We start from the raw sequence: 18,242 nt of genomic DNA, 5'->3' as shown, positions 1-18,242 counted from the left end.
CTGAGAGTTAGGAGGCACAGCAGATAGAGAGCTCAAAGAGGAAAAGGTTAGGATAGGTGGCATATCCTGGGCACATCCCTCAGGGCCCTAGACTTCTTCCAGGAGTTCCCCCCACACCAAGGTCATCATAGATCTAGCCTCCATCTCCTATTTTTGCCATCCTCTCCAGTGACCGCCTTCACATCAAAGGAGCTGAAGAGAAATCAAGGAATAAGTAGATTGACTTTCTTTGGAGGTTCAAATCAAGTTCTTTCTAGAATTCCTCTAGTCCTTCAGCAAGAAATGTGGGTGAAGCTACCTTAGTAGCACTTGTCTTCAGGTGGTCTCCTGGTGTCTGCCCATCTAGCACCCTGGGACCTGAAGGAGGTAATGAGCTGTCCCTTGAGTCCAGGTTTCCAGTGGTCTTGGGTAGAGCAAACTCTGCCAAATCCTTTCTAGTCCTGTGAGCTGCCCTTTCATCAAGTTTCAGCTTTCTAATGTGTCTGTCTTCTGGTGAACATCACTTGGGGGGGGTTGGGGGGGACTTTTTCCTTTTCTTTATATCCTCAGCTCTGGTCAGTAGTTAACACTTAATAAATGCTTGTTGAGTTTCCGATTGTCACAAATATCATGACCAGGGAGGTGAAGTGTCCTCCTGACCCCAGTTGTATGATGCTCCCTCTGTGCCCTTTGGACAAAGCTTCCATATTGAGAATATCAGCAATTAGATTAATGAGTATGGACAGCCTTAAAACAGTGAGATCTGTTACCTCCTCTACTCCCCTTTGTGCCTCTGTCGCTCAAGAAATAGAGGAGCCTAGATGGGACTGAAGAGCATTTGAAATCCTTTCTTTCCTGGGCTGTAATAGCCAGAGGAACGGTGACTTTGGGGCCAGTCTACAAAAGATGATGCTGTCCATACTTAAATAAGCCAGTCCTCAGATAGCAGATAGAGTTTGCCTCCAGGGCTCTACTCCCCTGCTCAAAAAGCTTCAATGGCTCCTTGATGCTTCTAGAGTCTAACATAAACGCACCTGTTTAATATTTAGAGCCCTTCAAAATCAGGCCCCCACACAAATTTTCCATACTGATTCATATTACATCTCCTAATGAACACTATGGAAGAGTCAAACTGGCTTACTGGATAGTCACCAGACACAACATTTTGCCTCCTTTCTGGCACACAGAAGAGACTCATGGAATGATTACCTTGAACAAATCCAGTGTTTTTAAGTGAATGAATGAGTGGGAAGCCCCCAACCACAGTGAGGCTCAGAGGAAGACATTGGTGGAGTCCAAGAATTGTTATCTCCAGTTTACAGACAATGTCATTGGGTCTTGAGCGATGTGAGATCAAGCAGTCAGGAAGCTGCCTTGCTGGGACTGAAAACCAGCCCTTCATCGCCAGTCTGGGAGTTCTTCCCACTGCCCTTTCCCCAAGCCACCTGTAAAAAGTGAACAAATAAAAGCACCTATATCACAAGGAATAATCTGAAGCCAAGAAAAGAAGTGACTTTTCCATGTTAACATAGCTGGTAACTCTCAGAGGCAGCTTTTGAACTCAGGTCTTCCTGACTCCAAGGCCAGATCTCTCCACACTTCCCATCTGTCTGTGCCCTTCTTGAAATACAGCAGCAAGAACTGAACACAATCCTCCAGCTATAGTCGGATGGAGGCAAATGCTTTGGGAGCTATCACCTTGTCTCTTTCCATGTACTCCGACTGGCTTCCTACAGCCTCAGATCACACACCACACAGAGAATTACTTGGCTCAGCATGTCTCTCAGAGGTAAGCCCCAGAAAGCAGAGATTTTGTTTTCTAGTTCAAAGGAAAAAATCCATGCCAAATGGAGAATCTCCTTGGAGATCCTGGGGGAGTGGGTTAGTCTAGGGGCTTTGGTTCTCTGGATGACTTTAGGCAAGTTCCTTTGCCTTTCCCTGGGCCTCAGTTTCCTCCTCTGTGAAATGAGATGACCTTTAAGGTCCCTTCCAGCTCTGAGAAGCTGAAAACTTATAAATCAGCTACTTGATTCCCATCAAGTAAACGTGAGCAAACCCTGCTTCCTATTGGTCATAGCAGCTCTGGGAGCACCCAAAGATGAAGCTCCCTCCATGGCAAGGTTGGGGAGGAGGTGGGAAGAGGAGAGATCTTGGCTCCCTGTACTGAAAGGCCAAGAGGCATATGGAACTGCTCGGGGCACATCTGCACATGAGCAAATCACCACTGGTCTAATAAGACTTTGGTTTAAATAAGATAAATGTGGAGATAGAAAACTCCTGGCTCCTTGGGAAGACAAAAGGGAAAGGCAATTACTGCAGAGAGGATTCTAGTAAGCTCAAAGGACTCCAAACAGATGGAAAGGAAATGAGAATTACCAAGACAAACGGGGAGCAAAAGCTAAGGAAACAGGATGGAAACCAGGGCTTCAAGTTCATTCAATTTAAGAGAGACTGTGAGGGTGGGCAGATGTGGGAAGGATGCCTAGACAGGGAAGTTCCAGGCAGGGCCTTCTAAAGGACTCTTCCTTGTCAGGCTCAGGGCTCAGGATTTGTTTGTTTTTAATCTGAAAATGAGGGTGTTTGGTCCAGAGAATCATTCAGTTCCCTTCTTGCTCCACGATTCTGTATGATTATGCCCTAAGCACATAGTCTGAACCCAGTTCCTCTGCCTGCTAGTCTGTCAGAAAGTCAGGGAAGGAGCCTCAAGCCTGGCCCTTTAGGAGCTTCCAGTGTGGTATACGCTATATTCATTCACAGAAAATACTTAAAGACCCATCTCAGAGACTGTAACACACCTGAATTGAAATCACTGGAGAGGGCAAAGGGGCTGGAGAAGGATGAGAAGAGGGGAGAGGAGAGCCTCTAACATAAAAGACCTCAATGCTGTGTGGGATTGGGTCAGGGGGAAAGGAGAAGACTTGGTCTTGCTGCGTTTGATGATCTCTGCCCATTCTCCTCTTCGTCCTCTCTCTCTCTCTCTCTCTCTCTCCCTCTCTCTCTCTGTCTCTCCCTCTCTCTCTCTCTCCCTCTCCCTCTTTCCCTCTCTCTCTCTCTCTCTCTCTCTTTTCTCTCTCTCTCTCTCTCTCTCTCTCTCTCTCTCTCTCTCTCTCTCTCTCTCTCTCCCTCTTTCCCTCTCTCTCTCTCTCTCTCTCTCTCTCTCTCTCTCTCTCTCTCTCTCTCTCTCTCTCGCTCTCTCTCTCTCTCTCTCTCTCGCTCTCTCTCTCTCTCTCTCTCTCTCCCTCTTTCCCTCTCTCTCTCTCTCTCTCTTTTCTCTCTCTCTCTCTCTCTCTCTCTCTCTCTCTCTCTCTCTCTCTCTCAACTACCTTTTATCTATCCAACAGATGTTGTGTATAACCCCTTAGCAGAATGGAAGCCATTTACCTCTGTCTTTGCTTTCCCAGCCCTTAGCACCATGATGCCTGGCAAGCAAGAGGTACCTAATAATGCTTGGGGATTGGTTGGTTGGTTATAATTCAGACAGAAGACTTATTCTCTTTTTCCTCCTGAACAGGAGAAAGCTGGACAGTTCCCTTGACAGCTAAGCCAGTCCCTTTTCCTATGTCCCTTCAGTGATACCTGAACTCAAATAAGTACATAGTTGAAATGAGTCTGGCTGCCATACTCTGGGGTGGAGCTGAAATCTTCCTGATGGGACTCATCACCAGAACCCTTCAAGGAGCTTTCTTGCAAGGAGCTTGGTCAAGTGTCTTATGGATAACCATCTAGGCAATAATCTGCCTATGGCTGTCAAGGACCCTGGTCACCTGGCACCACACAGAGAGAGGGAATCCACTGAGAGGGACGTCTCATCCGCTTCCTACAATGGGATACAGGCTTCTAAGGACCACTGTCCTGCCTATCCTGAAAGTTACTGGCCATGCCCAGCAAGGATGGACACCAGCAGCTGCCTTCCCTAGGCAGGCTTTTGATTTAGTCCAGGCAGGGTCTCTTTCTGAGGCCAAGTTGTGTTTCTTTTACTCAACAGACGTTGTGGTTCTCAGTTAATTTGCTCATTAATTGGGTTTTTGCTGTTGCTGAGAGAGATCCCTTGACTTCTTTGGATTTGGGTCACTATGTATAGCTGTCTGCCACCAGCCTGCCCCCTCCACAGCCTCTCCATCCTCACTGTCTGCTTTGGGCTCCTGTGGCCGCAGAAACAACTTCAAACCCCAAACCTGTGGTCTAAGGAGAGACCAGATCGGAATTCCTTTTGCTGGTATTCAAAGCCTTCTATGCCCTCCCTTTTCAGAAGCAGATCCCAGTCCCCCTACTGCCTTCCTACATGCTTAGCTTGGGTCAGACTGCACCCCTCCTTCCTGTCATTCAAACACTTCTTGTACCCGCCCCCTTCGCCGGTGCAACCTTAGATTTATGGATGCGTACATTGATCACTAGAGCCAAGAAGGCCTTCAGAGATCAACATTTCCAAACTTCTCATGTTAGAAATAAGGAAACTAACTGAGGCTTAGACAGCTTATGACTTTGCCAAGGTTACACAAAGCTAGGACGGCTTCCCAGGCTCTTCTGCAACATCATTACCTTCTAGCGACTAGAACTGTCTTACAGGTACAAAGCTATTTGCAGATGGTCTCCGCCATTAAAATGGGACCTCCAGGAGGGCAGGGACCTTGTTTTTTCCCTCTTTTATATCTCTGGCACTAAGCCCAGAGCCCAGCACATGATAAATGCTTATTAAAAGCTTGTTGGTTGACTATCAGGACCAACTTCCTCACTTAATGAGATCAGCTGATACCATCTCCTCTGTTCCCAGATAGTCATGGACAAATCCTATCCCTCAGTGGCCCCTACCCTTTCAAGAAACAGAGACAAGGCTCCAGTCTGGCATCCAAGTTCCGTGGGACCCACACTAGTGTGCAAAGTGAGGAGGAATCGCACCCTTGGCAAGGGGGTCCCTGCTTTCGGGAGTCCTGGCATCGCTCCTCCAGATGCCACCCTCTAAGAGGGCACTCCCGCCCTACACTGACGAAATCACACTAGTGTTGGTTTGGTTTTTAAAGCACCTGCCTCTTGTGAACAGGGGAGCCAGGCCAGATCACCAGCATCCCAGAATCTGCTGTAATAATGAGGGAAATGTTGTTGAGAATTCTTTCCATCCACAGCTGGCTCCAATTACAGTGTGACAGAACATTTATTAGGACCTACTGTGTACAGAGAGAGCCCTTTCCTGGAGAAGAAGGTATTGGTGACACACTGGTAACAAGAGGAACCATGGAGGATGCTGAGGCCAAATTGTATTTTTATCAATGTCGATCATGAGCTTTATGGCTTATCAAGTCATTATATTTATTCTGTGTGTATGTATATATATATATATATATGATATGATATGTACGTATGTGTTTTATGACTGTTGTCTGCTCGATCCCTGAGAGTAAAGATGATTTCAGTCCTTATGCTTATACTCCCAGTATCTAGCACGGTGCCTGGCAAAAATTAATAAATGGGTTTTTTCATTAATTAGAGACCGATGGGACTTCAGAGAACATTTTGTCCCATCTTCTCGTTTTCACAGAAAAGGAAACTGAGACATTCTAGAGCAATGAAAGGTCTTGAGCCATGTCACATGAACAGCTAACACTCAAACTAGGATTCAGACTCAAATCTTTGGGCTCCCCGTTCAGGGCTCTTGACTATGCTTTATTAAGAACAGAGAAGCCACAAGAAAAGGAGGATGGAAGGAGATTTTGAAGATAAACATCAATAGTTTTCCAATAGTTTTAATCCAACATAAATCCTCAATCCACATGAGCTCCAGGCCTCCCACCTACCTCCCAATCCCTCTCCTTGTGGGTCTGGGCTCTCTTGCCCCTACTTAGTAACCCAGCTGTTCAAATCCAGACACCAAACAGGCCCATCTGTCTAGTGAAATTCTTTTACTCTGTGTTATGTGGGTGTCTCTGAATCTTCAAGTCCATTGGTACCCTACCCACAGGACCTTGGCTCTCTGAGAAGATTCTAGTCTGAAATGTCAATGTTTTCCCTTCTTCTTGTAACAGCAGCTACTCCCATCCTCTGATGCCTGCTCAAAAATTAAGTGTCTTTCCTCGCTTCATCAGGCTGATTACCAACAGAGCCAGGGCTGGATTTATGTGCACGGCGGGGTTGCTGACATTGCAGCATCACTCTCCTCCAGCCTGGTTGGTGGCTGGTTCTGTGTGTGCTCCTCTAGAAGTATAGCTGTAACAATCTCCCCAGGAATGGCTTCTGGGAGAGAATTTCTGGAGGCAGATGCTGCAAAAAGATGCTCCCTGACAGCCCCAGCAATCACCTAATACTTGTCCTCTGTCCTTTGGTTCCATCCAAAGCTTCCCATTCTGTCTAGTCCTCTCTTAGCCATTATGTCCAAGCCTGAGGGCTCCCTGGCATGGCTCTTACATGTGGAAACTGGCTCCAATAGTCCTGTTTCTCTGCTTTTCCCCAATCACTTCAGAGCCATGAGAATTAACTTTGTCCACAGCATGGCACAATCCCCTCTCCCATAGTTAGGCAGCAAAGTAAGCCCTTCTGTTTAGGTCCTCTGTGGGATTTCTCAGTCCTACAGGCAGAAAAGGTTTGAGGATGGGAGAAGGCTCATATGCTTAGGAGGAAATTCATAGGAAAAACAGAAACTGCTCAAATTCAATCTAATTTCATTCAGCAGCTATTTCCCAAGCAAGCCTCAGAATCTTGGAATCTCAGGGCTGAAAGGAGCTTCAGAAGTCTCTGTGGCCAACCTATCCCTAGTTTTCCCCTTAAATGTCTTTGAGAAGTTGTCCTTCAGCCTCCATTCAAAGAACATCCAGTGATGATCAACTTACTAGCTCCTCAGAAAGCCCATCCTATTTGGTAGATCTATTTGTTGGAAAGGTTTTTCTTTAACATAAATTGACATCTGCCTCTCTGCAAACTCTTAGGATTGCTTGGCCCTAGCACTGTCCTAAGAGGCCAAGGAGAACAAGGGGAATCCCTCTTCAATTAATACTTGAAGAAAAGTCCTTTGAATTTTTTTTTAAATCACAATAGCTCTAACCCAGAGTCTTTTCTTCTCCAGACCAAATGATTTGGCTCCCCACCCTCTACTTTGCCCCTTAGTCCCTTAAACTAATCCTCATATGACAAAGTTTCTAGACCTTCTTATCATCCTGTTTACCTTTCCCTGAATAAGCTTTTCATAAAATGGGATGCCAGAACTGAACTCAGTACTCCATATGTGATATAACCAAAGTAGAACACAATAGGAGTGTCATCTCCTTTGGCATAAGATGATACAAAGACCAGGCAGAAGGGCATCTGGTACTGTTAACTCATAGAGAGCTAGCCATCTATTAAGAACAGTAGATCTTATTCATATGAGATCCCATCCTGGATCTGTGGAATTGATTATTTTAACATAAGGAGAGACCTTTACACTTTTCACTACTAAAATTCATCTTGTCCAATTAACCCATGCTTCTAGTTTCTAAAAATCTTCAATCTCAGTTCTCTCTTCTAGTTTTGTGTAACTTGCAAATTAGGCAAGCACACTATCAATGCCATCACCAACATCCTTAGTGAAAATGTTAACAAACAAGGATGAAAGAGATCATTGGCGGTACTCCAAAAACTCTATCCAAAAGGAAATGAGATTAGTATAGCACAATCTATTACAGTGAACCCATGATGGCTCTTAATGATTACTGTCCTAATTTTCTAAATGTTTTCTCATAAAATATCTCTTTGATAAAGGCTTCTAGAATTTTGCCTAAAATCTTAACACAAGTCACCCTGATCACTACTGCAGATTCCCTGTGGCAGAAATAACATTTGGTTATAGTGGGAGACACCTCTACCTTCTCATCCAATCCACACTTGAGATAACTCTCCTGGTTTAGGGCAAAGCCTCAGAATCTTTCTAATGAAATGAAGGGGAAAGATGACTTCCTTTAAGAAAGAATTTTATATAAAACAAGTATACACAGATATTTCTTTCCTGTACAGTATGCACAAGACTATAGGATCATGGATATCACCCAACAGACACTTTAAAGGTTGATTTATTCATATTTCAAAGGAATCTTTCCCCTTTACAGAAGAAAGGCATCCTCAAAATAGTCAACATCCCCCATGCTTCTCTAGTCATGGCCTCAAACCAAATGAAATATTGATTTGACTCAGGCTCAGTTCAGGATATATTTGATGTTTGGGTTTTGTACTGGTTCAATGATTTGAGAAAATCGACAGGTCCGTTTCTCACCATAACTGGTTCAGTAGGGAGGGGGAAGTTAGAAATTTGTTTTGCAGTTTGAGGTATATTTTTTAAAGGAATTCTGGATGATTTCATAATTCCTTTAAACAAACTAGTATTTGAGTTAGTTCCAGGCTGAGCATATGACGAAAGTCACTTCTGATTTGAAGTTTGAGTAGAGTGTGTTTAAAATTAGATTGGATTTCCAGTTTAATTTACACGTGACTTTGAGTTCCCACATTTCACAAGGCAGGAGGTACCTGCTCTTGATTGTAGGCATGTTCAACCGGGCTTTAGAGAAAGCTCAGTGAGAGGAGGGAATTCAGGGAGTTGTAGGTGTCCCCCCAAATTCTCTATTGTACTATCTCAGAGACAGATTCATGGGTAGGAGGGAGCTTTCAGTTCAATTCAAACGACATTTACTAAACTAACATAAGGGTACAAGAATGTGCCACTTGATCCTTAGCTGACCTGAAAAAAATAGATGTTAACAAGGATGTACCTGTCCCCCAACTCTGCAACGTCACCATCTTTTGGTCTTTTGATGTTCTTAGTACCTAAGATATCAGGCTATTCTCAATACATCTACTCCATGAAACACAAAACTCACAAGAAAACCCCAAAACAGACCCCCAAAGAAAATCATTCAGGCAACTAGATTTCCTAGAACTGCCTGATTGTCCCACAGAGACTTCCACACTCACCTCCTTTGCTCTTCCTCCAACTGTACAAGGAGCAATACACAATGAAAAGCCAGTTGTGGAAAGATCCACCAGTAAGTCTAGGCTAGATTTGCCTTTATATGTTGGCTACAAGTAGTCTCAGAGGAAAGAGGGGCTGGTGTCCTACTCAGGGCTGTTTCCAAAAGTTCCTGCCCTCCCTCCCCATCCAATAATTGACAAGCCTTCCAGAAAAGGGAGATTTAAAAATTGCTGGGGAGAGAATGGGTGAAAAGCATCTCAGGACAAGATGTGTGATTGCTTTTGTGGGCTATAGGACTGAACCAGTAAAGAGTTCATCTTGAACTCACTCCTAGACTAATTTCAGTGAATGCAAGAGACCCCCCTCATGGAAAAGACAAAAAAGGTGACCCTCAGTACAGTTTATGACTCCACTAATCTATATAAAGCATGCTGGGAGACTGGGACTTCCCCAGAGAAGGGCAAGCAAACAGGATCATGAAAGAATGAGTAGAAGGTCTGGATTTCAAGGGTGCCATGAAAAATTGTCTTCAAGTATGTGAAAGTCAGTCATGAGAAAGAGGAATTCATGATAGCTAATAGATAGATGGTCATTCCATTGCCTTCAATTATGTTCCCTGTGCAGACAACTTCCAAATCCATTTCTCCAGCTCTAACCTGATCCTCCCAATGCTGAGGTAGATGTTATTATCCTCATATTGCAGATTAGGAAACTGAAGCACAGAGAAATTAGATTACTTTGTCCAGGGCAATACAAGTATTGTATCTGAGGAAGGCTTTGTGCTCAGGTCTTCCTGACTCTGTGTTAGCTGCCAATTGTATCTTACAAAGGAAAGGTACTTAATAAGTGTGCGGTAATGCAACAAACATTTCTCTTTTGCCTGCTTTGCATTAGGCACTGTGATGGGGGATACCAAGGCAACCTTAAAAGTAGTCCCTACTTTATTGTAAAGTTACAGCAGGAACACAAGGCAGAAATGCAAAGTATTTCAAGAAAGATTTTCAGGAAGGAGAATGAAGACCATTTGTGCATACAGCTGGCTTCTGGAACATGCTTGGAAAGAAGCAAGGGATGATGAGGAAGAGGATGGTGATGATGATGATGATGATGATGGTAATGGTGATAATGATAGCTAACCTTTCTTTATGTAACACATTTACATATCCTGGCACATAACCAAGCACTAAGCAAAGTACTTTACAATTATTATTTCATTTGATCCTCAAAGCAACCCTGGGAAATAAGTGACTATTATCTCCCATTTTACAAATAAGGAAACTGAAGCAAGATGAGATTAAATGGCTTTCTAGGAAGTATCTGAGGCTTTGTTTTTAAAATACATTTTTTATATTAAAGTTCCCAGGTATCTAAACATACCCAAGTTATTCTATATATAACATTTTAAGCCTGGATCTGAACTCACATCTTTTTGACACCAGGCCAAGTTCTCTACTCATTTTGCCACGTAAGCTGCTTGTACTACTTGAAGTGATCTGTGGATTCTTTCAATCTCCACTTTTCCCTCTTATTCTAGAATATCAGGGCAGTTTTCTTGGATAATTTCCTGAAGTGTGATGTCTAGGCTTTTTCTTTTGTCATGGTCTTCTGGTAGACCAATGATTCTTAAGTTGTCTCTCCTGGAACAATTTTCTAAATCTTCTGTATTGTGAATGAGGTGGTTCATATTTTCCTCAATTTTTTCACTCTTTTGATTTTGTTTTATAGTGTCCTGCTGCCTTGGGAAGTCACTTTCTTCTAGTTGTTGTATTCTGGATTTTAAAGACTGGATTTCTTCCCTGGCTTTTTGGTCATCCTCCTTCTGATCTGATTTTCTTTGGAGATCATTCATCTTCTCTGCCTCATCTTTCATTTTCTTTGCCTCATCTTTCATCTTCTTTGCCTCATCTTTCATCTTCTTTGCCTTATCTTTCATCTCCTTTGCCTCATTTTCAAGCTGATTAATTTTGGCTTTCAAGTCACTGTTTTCTGTTTCCAGATGACTTATCTTGCTTTTTAAGTTATTTTCCCAGTTGTCTTCATCCTCTCTTAATTGTGATTTGAATTGTATTTTGAGTTCTTCCAAAGCCTGTATCCAATTCACTGGGATTTCTTTCTTTCTTTTTTTTTTTTGGCTTGGTGTTCCCTCATCCTTCTCTGTTCCATTTGTTCTTTGTACATTGCCTATATAGAAGCTGTTGATAGTAATTTCTTTTTTCTTTTTCTGTTGTTTGCTCATATTCAGCCCTCTTCTTTACTCCCTGCAGTTGCCTGCACTTATGCTCCTCTCATTTTTTTGTGGTTTGGGGCTTTTCTGTCAGCCTTCACCCTTGGACCTTTGTCAGCAAATCTCTCAACCCAGTCTCTGGGGGAGGGGTGTTGGAGCTTGAGTTTCCTGCCCTCTAAAGACTTTGATGGGATTAAATCTAGCTGGGTTGGGCTGGATATGCCCTGAGGCCAAAACCTCAGGAAGGGGGTAGCAGTATGGAGTGTCTCTTCTGCTGTAACTAGGCTGCCCACTCTTCCCTCTGCGCTTTTTCTTTAACTGCTTTCCCACTGCCTGTGTTTGATGCTCTGAGCCTGGCACAGCTTTGCCCACAAGGTGCTCCCTCCAGAACAGCACCCTTGCCCACCCAGAGGTTCCAGCTGCTGCTGGATGATTAGCAGTCTAGGTGGGGGAGGGGTTCCAGGACCTTCCTTCTTCCTTCCCCTTAAACCCAAGTGTTCTCAAATTCAGGCTTTTGGGGGCATACCTTTTAAGCTGAGTCCAGAAGGAGGGTTCCTTAGCTCTGTCTTTTTGTTAGGTTTGATTTTCAGTCCCCTAAGATCATTTAATTTGTAATCAGTAAGGAAGGGTTTTCAGGGGTCTGAATTTTCACTGCCTCTACACAGCCATCTTGACTCTGCCTCTGCCTGTACAACTTGAAATATATGAAAGTGGAGCACATGCCATTCACAGAGGACCTTAAGTACAAATGTGTGACAGGCAGAGATAGAAGATGACCGATGGGAAACAGCAGTAGGACAGTTTGACTAGAATGGTGGCCAGGTAAAGAGCAATAATATCAAATTAACCTAGAAAAGTAGGTAAGATCCAAATTATGAGGAGCTTTAAATATCAAAGAAATTTGTACTTCATCTTAGAGGTAAGAGCCACTAAGACATTTTTCATACTGAGAGCAGTTCTCAGACCTGTGCTTTAGGAATTTGGCTACTATTTAAAGAATGGATTGAAGAAAGAAGTAAAGAGAAGCAGGGAGACCAATTCATCAGGCAATGAACATTTATTAAGCACTGACTATATGCCAGGCATTGAGGAAAGAAAGAAGAGTCAAAACAAAAGAAAAAATCAGTCCTTGTACCCAAGCAATCCAATATGGTCCAGGGCAGACAGCTGACTGAAATTCAACAGAGTAATCTATAGATCATGGAATTATCTGCATAAAAATTGTCACTGGACGAATGAGGACGGATAAAATTATCAGAGGGTCTAAAGAGAAGAGCCCAAGGCAGAGCCTTGGAGGACACCCATGATTTATGGACATGACCCAAATGAATATTCAGCAAAAGAGACTCAGAGGATTGACCAAAAAGGTAGAGGAAGAACCAGGAGTAAGACATGGCACAAAAACCAAAAGAACCCAGAGTTCTCAGAAGGAGATAGTGATTGATGGTGTTAAAGGTTGCAGAGTAATTAAGAAAGTTGAGGATCAGGAAAAGGCTATTAGATTCAGCAATTAAAAGGTTATTGGGAACTTTGGAGAGAGTGGTTTCAGTTGAATGATGAGTCAGAAGCCAGATTGTTTAAGATTTAAAAGTGAGAGGAGAGAAAGAAGGGACATTGAGTGCAGCTGGCTTTGTCAAGGAGTTTAGTGGAGAAGGGGAGGGGAAGATATATGATGATAGTAGAAATCAAAAGACCAAGTACAGGGGGGTTTTAGAATGATGGAGACATGGGCAACATGGAGACATACAGGCATAGAAAGGGAGAGATTTAAGATGATAGACTAGAAATAATAGTGAGGGCTATCTGTTAATAAAATTAGGAGGGAGTACAAAAAATCAAGCCATTCTCCAAACGATAAATGGGCAAGGGACATGAATAAGAAATTTTCAGATAAAGAAATCAAAACTATCAATAAACACATGAAAAAGTGTTCTAAATCTCTTATAATCAAAGAGATACAAATCAAAATAACTCTGAGGTATCACCTCACACCTAGCAGATTGGCTAACATGACAGCTATGGAAAGTAATGAATGCTTGAGGGGATGTGGCAAAGTTGGGACATTAATGCACTGCTGGTGGAGTTGTGAATTGATCCAGCCATTTCTGAAGGACATTTTGGAACTATGCCCAAAGGGCACTAAAAGACTGTCTGCCCTTTGATCCAGCCATAGCACTGTTGGGTTTGTACCCCAAAGAGATAATAAGGAAACAGACTTGTACAAGAATATTCGTAGCTGCACTCTTTGTGGTGGTGAAAAATTGGAAAATGAGGGAATGCCCTTCAAATGGGGAATGGCTGAACAAATTGTGGTATCTGTTGTTGTTGTGCTCAAAGGAATAATAAACTGGAGGGATTCCATGTGAACTGGAATGACCTCCAGGAAGTGATGCAGAGTAAGAGGAGCAGAACCAGGAGAACATTGTACACAGAGACTGATACACTGTGGTACAATCGAATGTAATAGACTTCTCCATTAGTGGCAATGCAGTGATCCTGAACAACTCAGTGGGAGTTACGAGAAAGAACACTATCCACATTCAGAGGAAAAACTGTTGGAGCACAAACACTGAAAAACAACTGCTTGATAACACAGGTCAAGGGGGGTATGACTGGGGATATAGACTCTAAATTATCATCCTAGTGTAAACATCAACAACATGGAAATAGGTTCTGATCAAGGACACATGTAAAACCCAGTGGAATTGTGCATCAGCTATGGGAAGGGGTAGGGGAGGTGAGGGAAAGAATATGATTCTTGTAACCAAGGAATAATGTTCTAAATTGACTAATTAAATAAAAATTTCAAAAAATAAAATAAAATCAAAAATTGAAAAAATTAGGAGGGGACTTCCGGGTAAGCATGGCAGCAGATTAGATGCAGCTCACTTCCCCTCCTCAGACCCAATGATACAGACGACCTCAAAAGACCCCCAAAAAACCATCCTCATAAGAATGGAGGGACTCTACAGCAGGGCGCAGCACTGAAGGTACATGGGATTTGGGCATTTCCACACAATAAAAGAACGAAAAAGCTCCCACCCAAACTTGAGCTGATCTACCCTCCCCCACCATACCCACAGGGCCAGAATTAGTCAGTGAGCACCAGAACCAATGAATGAGGGAGGGACACACCATGAGTGAACAACGGGCAGCTCTAGGTCTTGGGAGCTGACTAAGACCACCAAGGACTTACCCCTGAGAGCAGTAACACCTGAAACACTGGCAGGAAGGGGAGGGCAGACCTTGGGCGCCCCCGGGAAAATAGCACAGCTGCAGAGACTTGAGAGCTTGCCCGAGGCAAAAGTCTTGATCATTAGATCCATACACAGAGATCCAGCCCTCCTCACTCAGATTTCTGACTGGATAGGGAAGGAAAACCCATAGAGATGGCAAACAGTTCCCAGGAACAACTTCCCAACACCAAGAAAAGTAAGAAGAAGGGGTTGACTTTGGATGGTTTTTACAGAGGAAAAATAGAGACTACAGAGGAAATAGCAGAAAAGGAAACCCCAAAAAATGCTCTAAAACCTTCCAAAAGAAATGGAAATTGTCCACAAGCTCTTGAAGAATTTAAATTAGAGGTTATCAAAAAGATGAAAGCCTTCTGGCAGGAAAAAATGGAAATAATGCAAAGAGAATACAACAATCTGAGGGACAAGAACTCCCAATTAGAGAAACAGCTGGAAGCCTCAAAAAGCAGGATAGACCAAACTGAAAAGGAAAACCAGTCTTTAAAGACCAGAATTAGGCAACTGGAAGACAATGATCTTGCTAAACAGAAAGAATTAATAAAGCAAAGTCAAAAAATGAAGAAATTAGAAGAAAACATAAACTATCTCACTGACAAGATTACAGATCAGGAAAACAGAGGAAGGAGAGACAATCTGAGAATCATTGGTCTACCTGAAATAGCCAGAAATAAACAGGAATCTTGACATTATAATACAAGATATCATCCAAGAAAACAGCCCTGAGGTTCTAGAACAAGGGGGCAAAATAGGCATTGAAAGAGTTCATAGAACACCCTCTACACTAAATCCCCAAAAGACAATTCCCAGGAATGTAACTGCCAAATTCCAAAGCTTTCACCCTAAGGAGAAAATCCTACAAGAAGCCAAAAAGAAACAATTCAGATACCAAGGAGTACAAATCAGGATCACACAAGACCTGGCAGCTTCCACACTGAAGGACCACAAAGCCTGGAACATGATATTCAGAAAGGCAAGAGAACTGGATCTCCGACCAAGAATCACCTATCCATCAAAACTGACTATATACTTACTGGGGAAAGTATGGGCATTCAGCAAAATAGAAGATTTCCAAGTATTTGTAAAGAAAAGACCAGAACTCAGTGGAAAGTTTGATATCCAAACACAAAGAGTAAGAGATACATGAAAAGGTAAATATGAAAGAAAGGGAAAAGGAGAAAAATGTTTTTTTTTTCTTTTATTCAAACTCTTCTATAAGGACATTTAGATAAAATTATATATATTAATATGTGGGGAAAATGTTATGTGTAACTCTCAAAAATTGTATGCACTATTAGAGTAATTAGAAGAATCACTCATAGGGAAAGATTGGGGCATTAAGATGATATGGAGAAGGGGAGAAGAAAGAAAAAGGGAGGGGGGGAATCGATGATGCTACCAAGATATACTTGAAGAAATAGAAATAAATTAAATAGAATAATCTTTGTCACACAAAGATACACATAGGAAGGGGATGGGGAAGAATTCTCTTATAAGAAGGAGAGGAAGAGAGTGCTATTTGATATTACTTAAACCTTACTCTCAGTGAAATCAACTCTGAGAGGAAAGAGCATCTAGATCCATTCGGATCTTGAATTCTATCTTATCCAACAGGGTAAGAGAGAAGGGAAAATTAAGGAGGGATAGGGGGAGGAAGTATAAAAAGGGAGGGAAGGAGAGGGGGGAGGGAAATTAACAGACACTAAAAAAAACAAGAAGGGAACAAAAAGGGAGGGGCTAGAAAGGGAAGCATATCAAGGGAGGGGACTAGGGGGACTTATTTTTTTTTATTTTATAGTATTTTATTTGATCATTTCCATGCATTATTCATTAAAGACAAAGATCATTTTCTTTTCCTCCCCCCTACCCCCTGTAGCCGACGCGTGATTCCACTGGGTATCACATGTATTCTTGATTCGAACCCATTGCCATGTTGTTAATATTTGCATTAGAGTGTTCGTTTAGAGTTGCTCCTCTGTCATGTCCCCTCAACCGCTGTAGTCAGGCAGTTGCTTTTCCTCGGTGTTTCTACTCCCACATTTTGTCCTCTGCTTATGGATAGTGTTTTTTCTCCTAGATCCCTACAGATTGTTCAGGGACATTACACCACCACTAATGGAGAAGTCCATTACGTTCAATTATACCACAGTGTGTTTGTCTCTGTGTACAATGTTCTCCTGGTTCTGCTCCTCTCACTCTGCATCACTTCCTGGAGGTCATTCCAGTCTCCATGGAATTCCTCCACTTTATTATTCCTTTTTGCACAATAATATTCCATCACCAACATATACCACAATTTGTTCAGCCATTCCCCAATTGATGGGCATCTAGGGGGACTTATTTAAAGTAAACCACTGGTTTAAAATGTTATAGCAAAAGGAGAAAAGTCAGAATTAGGGGAGGATATCAAAATGCCAGGGAATTCACACGTGACAATCATAACTTTGAACACGAATGGGATGAACTCACCCATAAAACGTAGCTGAATAGCAGAGTGGATTAGAATCCAAAACCCTACCATATGTTGTCTTCAAGAAACACACATGAGGCAGGTAGATACTTACAAGGTCAGAATTAAAGGTTGGAGTAAAACCTATTGGGCCTCAACTGATAGAAAGAAAGCAGAAGTTGCAATCATGATATCTGACAAAGCCAAAGCAAAAATAGACCTGATTAAAAGTGATAGGGAAGGGGGCAGCTGGGTAGCTCAGTGGATTGAGAGTCAGGCCTAGAGATGGGAGGTCCTAGGTTCAAATCTGGCCTCAGGCACTTCCCAGCTGTGTGACCCTGGGCACGTCACTTGACTGCCATTGCCTAGCCCTTACCACTCTTCTGCCTTGGAGCCAATACACAGTATTGACTCCAAGATGGAAGGTAAGGGTTTAAAAAAAAAAGTGATAGGGAAGGTAAATACATCCTGATAAAAGGGAGTATAGATAATGAGGAAATATCACTAATCAACATGTATGCACCAAATGGTATAGCACCCAAATTTCTAATGGAGAAACTAGGAGAATTGAAGGAGGAAATAGATAGTAAAACTTTATTAGTGGGAGACCTGAACCAATCACTATCAAATTTAGATAAATCAAATAAAAAAATAAATAAGAAAGAGGTAAAAGATGTGAATGAAATATTAGAAAAATTAGAGTTAATAGATATATGGAGAAAAATAAATAGGCACAAAAAGGAATACACCTTCTCAGAAGTACATGGCACATTCACAAAGATTGACCATACACTAGGTCATAAAAACATGGCATACAAATGCAGAAAAGCAGAAATAATAAATACAACCTTTTCAGATCATAAGGCAATAAAAATAATAATCAGTAAGGGTACATGGAGAGCCAAATTAAAAATCAATTGGAAATTAAATAATATGATACTCTAAAATCAGTTCATTAGACAACAAATCATAGAAACAATTAATAATTTCATTGAAGAAAATGACAATGGTGAGACATCCTTTCAAACCTTATGGGATGTAGTCAAAGCAGTAATCAGAGGAAAAGTCATATCCTTGAGTGCATATATTAACAAATTAGGGAGGGCAGAGATCAATGAATTGGACACGCAAATCAAAAAACTTGAAAGCAAACAAATTAACCACCCTCAGAAGAAAACCAAATTAGAGATCCGAGAAATTAATAAAATCAAAAGTGAAAGAACTATTGAACTAATAAATAAGACTAGAAGCTAGTACTTTGAAAAAAACAAAATAGACAAAGTACTGGTCAATGTAATTACAAAAATGAAAGAAGAAAAGCAAATTAGCTGTATCATAGATAAAAAGGGGGACCTCACCTCCAATGAAGAGGAAATTAAGGCAATAATTAAAAACTACTTTGCCCAATTATAT

Source organism: Monodelphis domestica, chromosome 5 (assembly GCF_027887165.1).
Source record: "Monodelphis domestica isolate mMonDom1 chromosome 5, mMonDom1.pri, whole genome shotgun sequence".
NCBI classification, from domain to species: Eukaryota; Metazoa; Chordata; class Mammalia; order Didelphimorphia; family Didelphidae; genus Monodelphis; species Monodelphis domestica.
The sequence above is the reverse complement of the archived record's forward strand: the minus strand, read 5'-3'. Positions refer to the sequence as shown.